This window comes from Musca autumnalis, unplaced genomic scaffold (assembly GCF_047663935.1).
Source record: "Musca autumnalis isolate F117 unplaced genomic scaffold, ASM4766393v1 scaffold_4, whole genome shotgun sequence".
Classification (NCBI taxonomy): domain Eukaryota; kingdom Metazoa; phylum Arthropoda; class Insecta; order Diptera; family Muscidae; genus Musca; species Musca autumnalis.
Genome location: NW_027411977.1, coordinates 100,683,134 through 100,700,319, shown reverse-complemented (window position 1 = coordinate 100,700,319; position 17,186 = coordinate 100,683,134). Strand labels below are relative to the sequence as shown.

At 34.0% G+C, this 17,186-nt stretch overlaps 1 protein-coding gene across 21 annotated transcripts in view; it reads right to left on the bottom strand.

Annotated features, from left to right (window-relative positions):
• The window catches only part of LOC141404308 (uncharacterized), a 1,008,861-nt gene extending 1,000,123 nt beyond the window's left edge, over window positions 1-8,738 (bottom strand). For 12 of the 21 annotated variants that reach the window (XM_073987779.1, XM_073987787.1, XM_073987789.1 and 9 more), the window contains exon 1: window positions 8,555-8,663. The gene's annotated coding sequence lies outside the window, so the exon portion shown is untranslated. Of the gene's footprint in view, window positions 1-7,833; window positions 8,074-8,150; window positions 8,169-8,249 lie in introns of those variants that run through there. The other 9 variants (XM_073987800.1, XM_073987780.1, XM_073987799.1 and 6 more) reach the window with 6 other exon arrangements.
• Between the last annotated feature and the right edge of the window lie 8,448 nt (window positions 8,739-17,186).

Here is a 17,186-nt window from a genome sequence, read left to right as displayed (position 1 = left end):
ACTTAAGACTTTTTACTTGTTATTTATAAAGATTTAAAATTTACTATTGAGTTATAAAAGTGCAAGCGTTACAATATAATATTTTCCTAATACCGCTATCCCTATTATTGTGCCATGATACCCTACATACGATGAGATCCACTTGGTCTTGTTTACAGTAAATATGACCTGTTAGTTTTTTAGGTGATCTGGCAACACTACTCCTTATTCTGTTAGTAATGTTTATTGTAATTGACAGATATTCCCGGTTTCCGACCTATAGGGCATTGTGTACCTCAGTCGTCATCTTTGTAAATAAAAATCACATATCGTTCGTTGGTAATTACATCAGTTTAGAATGCTGAACCGATCTGGATAATTCGTTTTCTACCCTCCACCATAATATGGAGGGTATAATTAAATTTAACATTCCGTTTGTAACACATCGAAATATTCATCGGGGACCCTATAAAGTATATATATTCTTGCTCAGGGTAAAATTCTAAGTCGATATAACCATGTTTGTCTGTCCGTCCGTCTGTTGAAGTCAAGATACAGATCGCAATTTTTAAGATAGAGATTTTTAATTTGGTATAGAAGTTTCTATTAATCTTAGGATGTTTGGTATTGCAAATGGGCTATATGGGTCCACATTTTTGTATAGCCCCCATAGAACGTTACCACATGATTTTCGGTGTTTTCAAGGTTTTAGATTCAATATGACATCGAAATGGCTGAAATTTGGTACTTAGTCTTCGTTGGGGGTATAAAACTTTCCCCACGAATTTTGTCAATATTCGATATTCCTCCGAAATGGATGAAATTTGGTATTTAGTCTTCGTTGGGAGTACAACACTTTGCCCTAGAAATTTGTCGGTACAGGTCCACGCCTTAATGTAGCCCCCTTAGAACGCTATCTCCCGATTTTCGGAATGTTGAAGGTTATGGCGGCAATTATCCATCGAAATGGCTGACATTTGGTACTTATTCTTTGTTGGGGGTATACAAATTTCTCAATTTTCGTAATTCTGAAGGTTGTGAGATCACTATCCCATTGAAATTACTGAAATTTATTATTTAGTCTTCCATGGGGTTATAAAATATTCCAGAAGAGGATTATCAGTATAGGTTCACGTTTTTCTATATCACCCACTGAATCGTACCTCTTGATTTTCAGTATTTTTTTAGGTTTTAGGCACATTAACTTACCGAAATATCGGAAATTTGGTATTAATTCTTCTTTGAGTAAACAATTTTAAATGGAAGGTGCACCTCGGAAGTTTTTGCGGATTCTGAAACTACAATGTTCGTAGATGAAAAAAAAATCAAAAAACAAAAAAAATCGGCGGAGCGCTTTTTAAATAAATCGCTATTTAAGTTGACATTTTTAAGGGTTGTTTAGGTTTTCACGATTTTGCTTAGAAACCGCAAGCCCTATCAAAATGGGACTAAAGAAAATATTATAGCTATGAAAATTCTCTACAAGATCGACCTTTACGGTATTTTTGTAGTTTTTACCATTTTTGAGATATAGAAGTTCAAATTGGGACAATGCACTGACTGTATCGCCTCCTTATAAAACAATGTCATGGAAGGTGCGCCTTAACTAACTTTTGATGAAAACCGCTTACACAGGGAAAGTTTTTGTGAATTCTGAAACAGCAGTGTTCATAGATGAGAAAAATCCAAAAACAAGAAAAAATCGCTGTAGGGATTTTTAAATAAATCGCGGTCAAAATTCACATTTTTAGGTGTTTTTAGGTTTTTACGATTTTGCTTGGAATCCGCAAGTTCAATCAAAATGGAGCTATGAAAATGTTGTAGCTGTGAAAATTGACGTTTACCATTTGTTCCCAGCCTGTACAATTTTTGAGATAAAGAAGCTCAGTTTACATTTTTAGGTTTTTTTGTTAGGGTTTCGCCATTTTGCGTGAATACGGTAAGTCTTATCGATATGGGACCTGAGAAAATCTTAAAGCTGGGAAAATTCTCTACAATAATTATTAATTAAATAACTTATCCTAAGTTGTAACATTTTTTTAGATATATAAGTTTAAGTTAGAAATTTGCAGTCATGACATTGTTTTATAAGGGGGCGACACAGAATTGAATTGAATTTGAATTGTCCCAATTAGAACTTCTATATCTCAAAAACGGTAAATCCGACGAGACCACCATAAAGGTCAATCTTGTAGAGAATTGTCATAGCTACAACATTTGCTATAGTTCCGTCGCGAAAACCTAAACAACCCCTAAAAATTTCAACTTAAATCGCGTTTTATTTCTGATAATCGCAATAGTAAAAAGAACAAGTAAAAAAGCATTAAGTTCGGCCGGGCCGAACTTTTCATACCCTCCACCATAAAATATTCATTCCTGTCCCCAACTTTAAGTGAGTACGTTAAAATGTCAGATAATGTACATAAAATGCTTCATTCGGGAGACCCTTTTTATGGTGCCTATATCTAACTGTTGACAATTATTGGTGGGCTAGAAATTGGGAGGTACTGTTACATAGGGGTTATAATAAAACATGGGTCTATGTTGAGAGTTTTTGATGGGAGCCTTTAATGTCAAATAACCTAATTCGGTTAAAAAATTTAGCTAGAATCCTGAAAATATCGAAAATCGGTACATAACGTGGGAACTTCAAATGTCATTAACAGCTAGTTCGGAGGTATCTGGGCTATACGAAAATATGAACTTAAATGAACAATTTTTGTTGCAGAATTTTTGTTGACTTTTAAATTTCAAATTACAGAAAGTTCGTCCAAAAATAAAGCTAAGGTACGGAAAATCGGGAGGTTTGTTTTGGGGCTATACAAAAACATGGACCTACGTTCGGTTAAACATTTTAAGTAAAATCCTCAAAGTACCGAAAATCGGGAAGTATCGTTATATTGGGGCTATGTTGAAAATTGTTGATGCAGATGGTGGTGACCACTACAACCTTCAAATGTCAAATTACAGTTAGTTCTGTTAAAAATTGTAGCTAAAATGGCCAATTTACTGAAAATTGGAAGGTACCGTTACATGGGAGCTATATCGGAACATGGACCTATGTTGACAATTTTTGATGGAGAGGTGTTGTGACCACTAAGAACTTCAACTGTCAAATTACTGCTAGTTCGGTTTAATATTGTAGCTAAAATCATCAAATTACTGAAAATCGGGAGGTACCGTTATATGGGGGCTTTCTTGACAATTTTTGGTGGAGAGGTGTGGTGACCACTAAGAATTTCAAATGTCAAATGTTCAAATTACAGATAATTCGGTTAAAACTTGTTGGTAAAATTCGCAAAATACCTGAAATCGGGCGGTAACGTTATATGGGGGCTATTCCAAAACATGGACCTATGTCCACTAGTTATATAAGTTTATTGACATTTAAGAACCCTAAATGTCAAATTATAGCTATATCGGTCTGAAAATGTAGATAAAAACGTCAAAATGTCGTAAATCGGGGGTACCGTTATATGGGGGCTATACCAACACGTGGACCTAGGTCCACAACTTTTGTTATATAAGTTTAGTTACACTTAAGAACTTCAAATGTCAAATTATAGCTATATCGGTCTGAAAATGTAGCTAAAAACGTCAAAATACCGTAAATCGGGGGGTACCGTTATATGGGGGCTATACCAAAACGTGGACCTATGTCCACAACTTTTATTATATAAGTTTATTGATACTTAAGAACCCTAAATGTCAAATTATAGCTAAATCGGTCTGAAAATTTAGCTAAAACCGTCAAAATACGGTAAATCGGGAGGTACCGTTATATGGGGGCTATACCAAAACGTGGACCTATGTCCACAAATTTTGTTATATAAGTTTATTGACACTTAAGAACCCTAAATGTCAAATTATAGCTAAATCGGTCTGAAAATGTAGCTAAAAACGTCAAAATACCGCAAATCGGGGGGTACCGTTATATGGGGGCTATACCAAAACGTGGACCTATGTCCACAACTTTTGTTATATAAGTTTACTAACACCTAAGAACCCTAAATGTCAAATTATAGCTACATCGGTCTGATAATGTAGCTAAAACCGTCAAAATACCGTATATCGGGGGGTACCGTTATATGGGGGCTATACCAAAACGTGGACTTATGTCCACAACTTTTGTTATATATGTTTATTGGTACTTAAGAACCCTAAATGTAAAATTATAGCCAAATCGGTCTGAAAATGTAGCTAAAAACGTCAAAATACCGTAAATCGGGGGGTACCGTTATATGGGGGCTATACCAAAACGTGGACCGATATAGCCCATCATCGAACTTGACCTGCCTGCAAACAAAAGACGCATTTTCCCAAAATTTCAGCGTCCTATCTCCATTTTTGTGGATGCTAGAGTGATTACCACAGACGGACGGACGGACGGACGGACGGACGTGCTCAGATCGACTTAGAATTTTACCCTGATCAAGAATATATATACTTTATAGGGTCGCAAATGAGTATTTCAATGCGTTACAAACAGAAAAACAAACTTAATATACCCTCCATACTACGGTGGAGGGTATAAAAAAGTTCACGCACTTAAAAAAATAATTTTTTGAAAAAATATAAGAAATGAAAAAAAAATTTTTTTCAAAAAATAATTTTTTGTTGCACGAATGAATAAATATAAGCCTACTAATGACTATAATAACGTTTATTTCATTCAAATATAATAAAAGCGTTTACGACATTTTTACGATTCTCAGAATTGAAGAAAAATAGTGAGAAATAAATTTTATGTCATTTTAATTATCTCATGTGGCTCTAAAGTTTATTTTCAATTATATATCTGTTTTCAGTGACTTAAAAAAATTGTCCATAATTTTGATAAATTCAAATTTTAAAATCATTTTGTACGTGAGGTTTTTTCATCGAATCACCTTATAATTAAGATTTTATGTAATCTTATGGCAAAACTCATCACGCTATGATACAGGGATATGAGGTTGTAAAAAAGTCATAACCCTAGTGTAGACTCCAGATTACAGTCCCGGAACCTACTATATAAAATTAAATTACTTAAGCTGATCGGGTCCGACAAGAACTTAAACATATTTGCAAAAAATACTAGTTTTACGTGGTTATATAAACGTTTAGAGGCGGTATTAAGCAAAAGCACCCTGTTATACGACACTTCTGGTGAGGACATTAATTTCTATGAAAAATTCCATTTTTCCTGAAAATTACTGTTTTCCCAAAATTTGCCTGTTATGTATCGGTATGTATCGGAGGGGTTTGTATAGGGTTTGTATATATCGGTGTCAGGTCTTTTTTTTAACATTTGTTGGTGATCTCTAAGAGATCTGCTTAATAATTCGTATAATTATTTGATCATCGCCTGCAGGAGATGTTGTTGTCCTTACACCTTCTCCATATCTTATGGCGATTTTAGTTTTTTACGCGGAATCCAGCTCTGTTTTAGATATTTTGCTGTTCCTATGTTTATTTTTGGACTTCATTGGATCCACAATTATCAAAAATTAACATTTTAGCAAAGCTTTGATATAAATGTCTGGTCATAATTTAAGTTTTTCTTAACAAATTACACATGTCTTGTTTTCGGCATACTTGTCTGTCAAAAGTAAACATAGGTGGGATAAAATATACTCCTCATGCAAGCTTCTTCTGATTAAAAACAATCTTATGCCAATCAATACAAAAAACTCGTCCAAAATGGACTAATAGATATTAGTACCACAGAGTTGCAAATGTTTTTAGCAGGCTAAAATATATGTTTCTCCATATTTTCACACACATTTGTAACATAAGTGTGCATAACTGAATAATAATTTTTAAGCCACCATCAACTTGTCAAAACTTTAGTAGACAATAATTGATGATAACAAATCTTTTGATATAGAAGAGCAATTACTAATGACGTAGGAATAAAACTTACCATAGTATTTGTGAACATTGAAAATTGGGATTACCAAGCAGGACTATAGGAAAAGTTTGGAGTTTCAATTAACTGACATAATTTCACATATGCATTTATCTAATGAAGTGCGATATATATACTAGTTACCAAGCTTTGCCTTCGTCTGCCACAAAAACCAACATCCTAATACGCCTGAAGATCGGCTTAACCACCCGTGAAACGTAGCGTAATGGTTGGATGCGTGGGACTTCGGTAGACTCCTAATTTTTCAATATATCTCTTAGGTCATGAAAAGCTCAACTCGAAAGAGAATTAATTAAATAATTATTAAATCTTGAAAATATGATCATATCGCTTAGAGGTAGTTTACACTATCTATCAATGTCATATGACACGAAATAAAAACATTCCATATTTACCCACGGAGTCAATGTGGATACGTAGTTTTTTTTTACATTTTTGCTGGTGTGGAAGCACAGAGTAAATGGCGTAAGGAAAATCTCCCATATTACACATATTAGCGAATATATAACGATGGAAAATTTCATGTCATATGACATTTACATATAGTGTAAACTACCCCTTATAACGACTAAAGTCCCGAATTGTTGCCTGTTATATCTCACCCAAATAAATATCGGTTGTAGCGTAATCGCTTATATCGTCATATCGGTTGTAACGTCGGTTTTTTGTGAAATATTTGAATTTTGCTATCGGTTATAACGTCGAACCATACGATGAAGAAAAATTTTTGTCAATATTTTTTCGTGTGTATTTTTCAAGCTCAAACAACTACAAAATATCAAACATATGCACAACATGTTGGAAGACAGTGTTGGACAACTGAATTACGACTCACATGTAGGAGGTCTCAAGCCAATTAAGCTAGATTTTTTGCCAGCCAATGCCACATATTTTTATAACCAATGGACCAAGGTATAATAAAATCATTAAAATTGCTTTGACGGAATCGGCGAATATATTATTATTTCTCCCAACACGTAGAAGATATAGATGAATTAGTTGCCATCAATGTAATGTATAAACATCTGTCATGTATAATGACGACGACGTAATATCGGAACTTTTAGATGAAGGCAATTCTAACGATGAACTTGAGAACACTACAGAACCAGAATTTCAATTACCGCCAGTGTCAGAAGCGTGTCTTGCTGTAGAAACTCTTCGAAATTATTTAGCCAGAAAATGTTACAGGAAAAGAATGTGTTTTTGAAAACCCTTTCATAACTCAGACTGAGTTAATCTAAAACTTATGTTGGAATACAAAAGACCAAACTAAAATAGCAGACTATTTTTATTAGATTCATAATACATCTGATGAAGAATGAATTTAACATCGTTATTTTTTATTATTTTTTAAGTCGTATAAATGACATATTCAGAATGATATAGAAAAATTGAATTGAATTTATTTACTTACTTAATAAAACAACGTATTTATACTTAAAAGTCACTATACATAATATAATTTCACCTCTTTTATAAATATTGTTTATAACGACTATCGCTTATAGCATCCGATTTTGGCCGGTTCTTGACCGACGTTATAAGCGATTTCGACTGTACATATTTCAAAACTTAAAATGTCCCTCAAAATAGATTGAATGTGATATAGGCGTCTGAGTTGCAAATGTTTTGAGCAGCACTGTATTTACCCTCGTTAGCCTAAAGGCTGAGGGTATAAAAAATTAAGAAAAAAATTTAATTAAATACTTTATTTCTATAAAATGTTCACTAAACCTTTTGCTGCTTAAGAAAAAATGAAAATAACAAAGAATTATATGTGTTGCAGTAGAGTGGGATATCTCATAAAAAGAATAAATACCTTAATGTTTCATTTCATGATATTTCAACCAATACCAAATAATTGTTTAAACATATAAAACTGTAATTAATTGTGAATATAAAACATAAAACTTTCATGAACTGTTAAAAATATAACCCACCTTATTTCTCTGGAAGCAGTAATATTCCAATTGTTGATATCGTATTTTTGGTTTAAGCAAACATGTGTCTTACACTTGCACACATCCGTTTGTAAATATAAAATAAATATTATTTATACTTTTAAACATATTTTATGGCATTAAATAATTTTTTTTTCGTAGAATTTCATTCTTTGGCAATTTTCCTTATAAATTGTATTGCTCAAAGCAATTTATTTAAAATATATTTAACACAATACACTTGGCCATGATTTTTTCACAATTAAAAAAGAAACATTTCAAAAGATATACCACACATGTATGCCATTAATTATTACCAACAAATAGGATTACTAAAATAAAAGCCACCCCCTACAGCTGGAAGGAGGCAATACAACAATGAAACCAAATCCTTTTTAAAAACAACCAACACTGACAATTTTCACATTATTTTTACTTTCTAGCGGTTTTTTGATAACTTATGAAAACAAAAAATAAAGAAAACGAGGACCGATTTAAGCGATTTAATAAACAAGAAAAGAAACAAACTAATGTTATTTTTGCACAAAAAAATTCACCGGTAATTTTTTAAAGCCGACCATGTACATCATTCTCAAATAATGTTGTTTGAATGTTGTTATTGTGTGGCCATCATGGTCACCCCATTAAAACGAAGGGTGTATGATTTCGCGCCCTGCTCGTATTTTCTACGTATTTGGTTTCTTTTGTTATTATCGCCTACCGGAATATGTGGGGGAAAACACAACGCACGTTTTATTTTCGATTTGAGAGAAGAAACGTATATTCACGCCTGCACAATGTATGCTTCTCTGAACGTCAGACGACAGACTAAAGCAGGCTTTTTACTTTCAGAACGATGATACCCTCCAAACAACAAAAACAATCACCACTCACATCCAACCCCACTCGCTCACACAGCAAAATGTTCAATGGGAGTATAACATTGCTGGCTGCCTGGCTGAACAGCACAGCAGCAGCAGTAAGCCAGACAGACAGACATCTGGCAGCTAGCCCAGCTATAGTCACAGCCGACACAACAGGCATTCTTTCCTTCATTCATTCATTCATGTATTCCATACACAACAGAGAAATAAGCAGAGGCCAAAACTGAGAAAACTTGCATCATACCATCCATATCAATACTGAGACAACAAATACAAAGTAGCCGCAGGCAGGCTGTTGTTGTTTGTTGTTCAGTTTTGCTTGGATATAGGCAGTGAATGAATCCATTTGTACGTACAGCAACAGCTCTGCGGCAGAACATAGAACAGCGAAGAAAGAGTCAAGAATACGGAACAAAAAACAATTCTCGGTGTTCTTTATCTCTGGGGGACTACGAGTATACTATGGATGGATATTGCATATTGCCACCGACGCCTTTACACACAACCGTAACAAGTCAACAATGAAAAACAAGCCATCAAATAAACAGCAAGGAACAAACAAACAAGCAAACGTGTTAGCTCCTCTCTAAGCCACCAAGAGGCAAGTCGCTAAAAGACTAACATTATTTTCCATTGCTAGTAGAAACTGGACCTATGTACAGTAAGTCAACTAAATTATTTTAAAACCAAAATAATTACAAAATTTTAAATAATAATTGTTCCACAAACATCCCATAAATACTTGAGTAAATGCCCAAGTATTTACCCAAATGTTGGGTAAAAGCTCTTTAACTGGGTTTCTGGTTTTCTATATCACCAGAACTTTTTTAATTAAAAATGGGGTCTTTGTGCCCATGTTTTGATATACATATATGTATATATAGCCCCCATATAACCATACCTCCACAAAAAAGGTATTATTCTCCAATTAGCCACATTTTAAATCATATTTGCTATAATATGGCATAGAGAGTTTTCATATCCTTCCCAAGGTTTGTCAATGTTTGTCCCTGTTTTGAGGTGGTCCCTATATAATGATATCTTTTGATGGGGGCTAGCCCCATTTAGCCAAAAAACCAAAATGCGTACCAACATTGACATTTGTTGGTAGGGACATTATGTCTTAGAACGACAGTAGCCAAATGACAGTTGATTCGCTTTGAAAATACTGCTAAGACCTTCAGAATACTGGATATCGGGAGGCATCCTTATATGGGGCTACCACAAAGCAGGCAACAATATCCACATATTTGGACCTACACGCAGAGAAAAAATATTTTTCGCTTTTGTTGGAACAAAAATATATGTTTTGGTTCCAAAAATGTATTTGTTTTGTTCAAACATTGTAATCCAAATCCAAAAATACCATCTTTTGTTCCAAACATAGAAAACAAAAACAACAAATAAAAACAAGAGTCTCACAAGTACATACACACAAAAACAAAGGTAAAGGCAGCATGTCATACAAACACACCACAACTCACCAAAATTGTTTTTTCAACGCGGCATCGAATAGCGAGAGAAGAGAAACAAATTTTCGAAGAAAAGAGAGAAATATTGTTCAGTTGACACAAACTATTTTTGGATTTACAATACTACATGAAGAATCCAACAATATGTTAACAATACATATTTTGCTCTTGGAATATTGTTGGATCAAACATATTTTTTTCTCTGCGTGTAAGTTGACAGATTTTTGCGAGGATATTTTATACACATTGAGAGGTCACTGTGCCAAATTACAGCCAATAACATTATAAAATGTGGCTAACAGTTAAAAAAAAAAAAAAACATAAATCGGGAGGTACGCTTATGTGAGGGCTATATCAAAACATGGACCCAGAGACCCCATTTTCAATACCAGAAGTTCAGTTGACTCAAGAAAAAATTGAGCCAAATTTTGTCTGCCTACGTCAAGTGGTTCGGCAGTTAAAGAGTTTTTACCCAACAACCCAAGTATTTAAAGTATTCTAAAACTACCCATTTTTAAACGATTTCACAAACTAAACCAAGGAATTGGGTATAAGATGTTGTATTAGCTATTCAAAATAGTAAATACGCAAATAAATACCCACAAATGGGTATTTACCCGGTATTCAGCCACCGTGTGGGTAATGAGACTAAACCCTTCAAAAAACTTCTATGGGGCTATAAGAAGGCTTGGAACGTTTAATACCCCATATGAAGATCAAATTTCGGTGGAATATTGAGGCCACAACCTTCAAATTCGGGAGATAAGTTCTATGGGTACTATATGAAGGCGTAGACCTATACCGACAAATTTATGCGGGAAAATTGTGTACCCCCAACGAAGACTAAGTACCAAATTTCAGCCAATTAAGTGTGATAATGAGGCTAAAATCTTCAAAATACCGAAAATAGGATGGTACCGTTATATGGGGTATATTTCAAAACGTGGACCGATATAGCCCATTTGCAATAGGAGTAATAGAAACTTCTATACCAAATTAAATTGCGAGCTGTTTCTTGATTTCAACAGACGGACGGACAGAGGGATATGGTTATATCGACTTAGAAATTTACCCTCATCAAGAATATATGACGAAAAGTCAACAAAATTTAATATTGATTAAGCCAAGGTTTGGACTATTATAATACGCGAACTATTGCAGCGTGAGTCGAACTTCAGCGTTATGGCGTGATGAAGTTTTTGCAAGAGACCCTGTAAGCCATCATGAATTAGCATTATATCTTCGTTTGTTGTTTTTGTAGAGCACTTAAGCTACAGTGAACAAAGATACAACGCTAATTCCTGATGGCCCACAGGGTCTCTAACAAAAATTTCATCACGCCATAACGCGGAAATTTGGCCCACGGCGGATCTGTCCTTCGGGGTTCATAATATACTCACCTAGGCCTTTCTTCCCCAAGAGGAATTTTCCGTGCCCCAGACTTTCACCTCCATTTTGTTGCACAGTGTTATCTAATCTAATCTAAAAAAATGTGTTCAGCTAGGTGAAAGGTACCACCTACGGGGCTATATCAAAGAGTCAACTTATCTTTAAATTTATAAGCGGAAAATTTTTATAGCTGCAGGGAACTTCAAGAGTCAAATCTAGGGTAGCACTGTGCAACATTTTCAAGGTAATTTTGTGCAAACAATTTCAAATGCGGTTTTTATGAAAGTACAGACGCAATAGACAAAAACCCTCTTTGGGTTTTGTTTTGTTAGATCGGGTTCGGATTTTATGGCCCTATATAAACATGGCTAAATATTGATTTTTTAAAGAAAATCGGGGCTATAACCTTGAAACTAATACAAATCTTTCAATGACATCCGCAGCAAACTTGTAGATAAGAACAAGAAGAACGTATTTTGAAACATAATGAACACGAATAACCTCAATTATTGCCTCAAATTTTACAATATATCTAAAATTTCCGTGATTTGTACATATTTCGCTGCGTATCTCCAAAACCGCCATATTTTTCTTAGTGTTATCTTTGGGAAAAATATTCGCTGGAATGTAATACACAACTCTTCAGAACATATCATTCTTGTAAAATTCCTCTATCGCGTTGTTTCTATTATATTTTTCAAAGACAATTTGATAAATATATCAACAACACATTGAAATTTCAAATATGAGAATAAACAGCCTGTGTGAACGTTGTTTGAAATATGTTTTGTATAAAGCATCATGTGAAATATCGTCTAAACAACATGAAATATGTGTTTTACAGTTTCAGAATGTTCTGAAGAATTGCTGAGGTTATTATTTGGAACATTTTTGCGAAAGGCTACTTGGTTCAACTCTCAATAGTTTGACAGTTACTGACCATAATTCCAGAAATTATGTAATCTTTCCTATATTTTATCAATTTTGATGCGCTATATGTGGTTTTTCGTAGTTCGTCTGTTTGACATATAAGTGCTACTACTTTAGGACTACAATATTGCTCAAGACCTCAAAGCAAAATTTTTATTAGTTTCTGAGATAAAGAACGGATCAATTCAAAAAAGGCTCGTTTTAGACCGGTATAGATGTGGCCGTAAAATCCAAACCCGATCTAAAAATACGAAACCCAATTAGGGGTTTTGTAGTCTTAATATGTACTTTCAGAAAATGTTCACTAGAAGTTGTTTGCATTTTCAGTGATGCACAGTGTAGTTTCATCAAAACAATGTAGACCCTCAAATTTTAGTGAAGAAATTTCGTGACCACTGAAAATTCCCGAAAATCGGGGGGATATACCAAAACATGGACCTATATTGACGATGTTGGAGATGTTTTATGACCACTGAGAACTTCAAATGTCAAATTACAGCTATTTCGGTTAAAAACTGTAGCTAAAGTTCTCAAAATACCGAAAATTGGGAGGTACCGTTATATGGGGGCTACACCAAAACATGGACCTATGTTGACGATGTTTGGTGGAAATGTTTCATGACCACTGAGAACCTCAAATGGCAAATTACAGCTAGTTCGGTTAAATATTGTAACTAAAATGCTCAAAATACCGAAAATCGGGAGGTACGGTTATAAGGGGGCCATACCAAAACATGGACCTATGTTGACGATGTTTGGTGGAGATGTTTCATGACCACTGAGAACCTAAAATGTCAAATTGCAAATAGTTCGGTTACAAATTGTTAAAGTTCGGTTAAAAATTGCAGCTAAAATTCTTAAAATACCGAAAATCGGGAGATACCGTTATATGGGGGCTATACCAAAACATGGACCTATGTTGACGATGTTTCGTTGGAGATGTTTTATGACCACTGAGAACTTCAAATGTCAAATTACAGCTATTTCTGTTAAAAACTGTAGCTAAAATTCTCAAAATACCGAAAATTGGGAGGTACCCTTATATGGGGCTATACCAAAACATGGACCTATGTTGGCGATGTTTGGTGGAGATGTTTCGTGACCACTGAGAACCTCAAATGTCAAATTGCAGATAGTTCGGTTACAAATTGTGGCTAAAATTCTCAAAATACCGAAAATCGGGAGTTACCGATATATGGGGGCTATACCAAAACATGGACCTATGTTGACGATGTTTCGTGGAGATGTTTCATGACCACTGAGAACCTCAAATGTCAAATTGCAGATAGTTCGGTTAAAAATTGTGGCTAAAATTCTCAAAATACCGAAAATCGGGAGGTGCCGCTATATGGGTACTATACCAAAACATGGACCTATGCCCATATCCTTTGGAATATAAGTTTGTTGATCACTAGGAACCCTATGTGCCAAATTATAGCTAATTCGGTCTGCAAATATGGCGAAGAACGTCAAAATACCTCAAATCCGTTATATGGGGACTACACCAAAGAGTGGACCGATATAGCCCATCTTCGAACTTGACCTGCCTATGGAAAAAAGACCCTCGGGTGCAAAATTTCAGCACTATATCTCAGTTATTGCGGACGCTAGAGTGATTACAACAGACGGACAGACAGACGGACATGGCTAGATCGTCTTAGAATTTTATCCTGATCCAGAATATATACACTTTATAGGGTCGCAAATGATTAGTTCGATGTGTTACAAACGGAATGACAAACTTAATATACCCTCCATACTATGGTGGAGGGTATAAAAATTAGGTAAAAACACGTTGAAGCTAACTAGTTTTTTTACTTTCTTATTCGATTGCTAGTCAAACCGCTGAAATTAGAGATATCTGGCCAACGTGAAAGTGAACGAATACAAAATGAAGACTACATTTCTAATGTATCACTTTTCAAAATCCGCACTACTTCCACCTTTTATGGATGGCGACATTTTGAAGCCAGATTTTAGTTGTTTTTTTTTTCTAAAAAAAAAATATATTTTATGGGTACAGTATTTACAATATCCTTTGGATTGTGTTGGAACCCCAAGATATTTTAATTTTTTGACGGCCCGGATCATATAATTCATTGATCGTGAAAATCCATCTACTAGAACGGCGGAAACGGCTACTGCAAAAACAGAAAAATATGCGAAAATTGTTTTTGAAAATAACGCGGATTTAATCGAGTTTTCTGTGGATCGTTTCCTTTTCAATGAAAAAACTGAACCATCCCTCGTATTTGTGCGAAAACAGCGGTTTAGAAAATTTAGTGACATGGAAAAGTGCATATACTTTTTATGTGCATTCGATTTCATTATTAACCATGACAAAATACATCGATCCTATTTCGATAAAATCTATCAAGAACCATTGGATGGATTTTATCAAAATAGGTTTGGATCGATGTATTTTGTCATGGTTAATAGTGAAATCGAATGCACTTAAAAAGTATATGCACTTTGTGAGAATTATAAGCGTTATACATTTTTTTGCACACTAAACTCCCGACGACACTACGTCTTAGCATCCGAAGTAAATCCTGGCAAATGTGTACAAATTAAAGCAGTAGAAGTTCCTGTATTGGTAATCCGAATGATTTTGAAGATTTCGCAATTTACACGCATTTCAAAATGATTATTACCCGATCCAGTTTTATTTCAAGATCAAGTATAAAGGAACCCAAAATTTATTTGAACGTTTTCCATATCTTCTCCTAGATGTTAGCGTGTATTCGAGAAGTGAAAAGATTAAAAAATTTGATTTTTTGCGTAAAATTTAATTTTAAAAATATATTTAAAAAAATAATTTCTCTTATACAATTTTTATGAATTTCCTTAATATATTATTTTGTTTTTGCTACAATTTGCAAACCGATAAACAGATTTGTACAGTTTTGGTTTCATTTGAATCTACGCAATGTTTAGATTACGTACATATTTTTTAAATATTTTTCAGATGTATAAACGGATTGAATTTTATTAAAACAAATGACAAAGTACCAATTTGTTGTATTCTTTCTTAATTTCCGCGAAAATGTACAACTTGTTTACAAATCTTATGGGACCTCAGAAAGCATATATACTATATGTATATGAAGCCATAAATAGACAGTGGAATCCTATGCAAATGCATATATAGTTAGGATAGTCGTAGAGAAAATCTGATTAGACAGAAACTCGTTTTATTACAAAATTAAACGAATTAGGCACAGAAATTTTTGCATATTCTGCATATCGTGCATATTTCGCAGTGTTCGAAAATAAACACTATGGTATCGTACCGTACCGTTCTGTACCGTACCAAGGTGGATAGGTACACTACGATAGTGTACCGCTCCGGAACACAAACACTAAAAAATATTTTTGTGATACTGTACCGGAACACAACGATAATCGTAGTGTACCGCATGCCGGAGCACTAAAAATCGTAGTGCTCCGACTGCGGAGGACTAAAAATCGTAGTGTTCCGACTGCGGAGCACTAAAAATGTTAGTGTTCCGACTGCCGGAGCACTAAAAATCGTAGTGTTCCGACTGCGGAGCACTAAAAATTTTAGTGTTCCGACTGCCGGATCACTAAAAATCATAGTGCATCACTAAAAATCATAGTTGGGACACTAAAAAATAATAAAGGTATTATGTTTTCTTAGGAAAATTAAATATTTGGTTAAATTTGATCAAATAAAAATTAGGATAGACTGTTACATCCATGTATGTTTAAATTAGTTAAACACATTGCGAAATTTGGTCAAAATTATGAAAAAACAATATTTAGTTTTTGTGGCATGAAGCACAAAAATCTTCGTGCCGGAGCACTAAAAATCGTTTTGTACCACGTTTTGAAACTATAAGTAATGAACCATACATGAATTTATTATGATTTCTGATGAAATTAAATACTTTATATATATTTTTAATAAATAAAAATTAAAAGAAAATGTGAAAAACATCTTAATTGGTGTTTGGACAATGGAACACTAAAAATCGTAGTGTTCCGACTGTCGGAACACTAAAAATCGCAACGTACCACGAGCCGAAACTTTAAAAATAATGTTAAGATAAGCGTCAGTTTATTATGTGAGGAAAATTAAATATTTTATGTTTTTAGGATAAACAAATATGTATTTATTTGTTATTTAATAAATGATTTATTAAATTATTATTTAATAAATAAAAATTAGAAGAAAATGTATAAAACATCTGATTTGATTTTTAGACAATGGAGCACTAAAAATCGTAGTGTTCGGTTGTGGAGCACAAAAAATCGTAGTGTTTCTACTGCCGGATCACTAAAAATCGTAGTGTACCTCGTGCAATACAATAAGGTAATGTACCACACATGAGTTTATTATGATTCGTGAGGAAAATTTAATATTTTATGTTTTTTTTAATAAATACAAATCTATATATATAAAAATGGTGTAAAAAATGTATAGTAATTCATAAAATGAGAACGGCTAGGCCGATTTCTGTAAAATTTTTTGTCAGTTATTCGCATTTTCGAGGAGAAGGTCTTTACGGAAGAAAATTTTGGAAAATCCCTCTGGAAAAGTCGGAAAATTGGAAAAATCGAAAATTGAGATTTTGTATGAAATTTTATTACTTAATAGCGAGACGAAGTTCGCCGGGTCCGCTAGTTAAGAAATAAAAATTAGTAGGAAATGTGA